This window comes from Ursus maritimus, unplaced genomic scaffold (assembly GCF_017311325.1).
Source record: "Ursus maritimus isolate PB19 unplaced genomic scaffold, ASM1731132v1 scaffold_10, whole genome shotgun sequence".
NCBI classification, from domain to species: Eukaryota; Metazoa; Chordata; class Mammalia; order Carnivora; family Ursidae; genus Ursus; species Ursus maritimus.
In genome coordinates, this window is record NW_024423344.1 from 77145556 (window position 1) to 77145935 (window position 380).

The following is a 380-nucleotide window of genomic DNA, read 5'->3' on the forward strand; positions in this document are numbered from 1 at the left end:
TTCCCTGTGCAGATAGAACAAGGAACTCTAAATTAATTGCTTTCGCTTTTTCAGTCATCGACTGAGTGGATTTTGAACGTTTTTTGAACATCGTGTGAGCAAGTCCTCCCTCCGTCGTGCCGCCTCGTCCATCACGACCTCATCCGCCTGGACGCAGAATGTGACGGCGTCTGACCCAGGAGAGAGGCGGTGGGTGGGGCGTTTCATTCTCTGTAAAAGAATGACTTTTCCTGGTCTTTTATGGACATGCCACTTTGAAAGATTCCACTTCTCATCTTGTACATTTCTTCTCCTATCACTCATTGATTCTCAGCTGGAATTTTCAGCAATGCCGAGCAGGTGTAAGAGCAGGGGGCTTCCTCCCTCAGGCAGCTGACGCT

The 380-nt window shown here is 48.9% G+C and overlaps 1 long non-coding RNA gene across 2 annotated transcripts in view; it reads left to right on the forward strand.

The window, feature by feature from the left end:
• The window catches only part of LOC103657538, a 13875-nt gene continuing 13495 nt past the window's right edge, over nt 1-380 (forward strand). For both annotated transcript variants that reach the window (XR_005833272.1, XR_566876.2), the window contains exon 1: nt 1-189. This is a non-coding gene — a long non-coding RNA (uncharacterized LOC103657538). The remainder of the gene's footprint in view (nt 190-380) is intronic.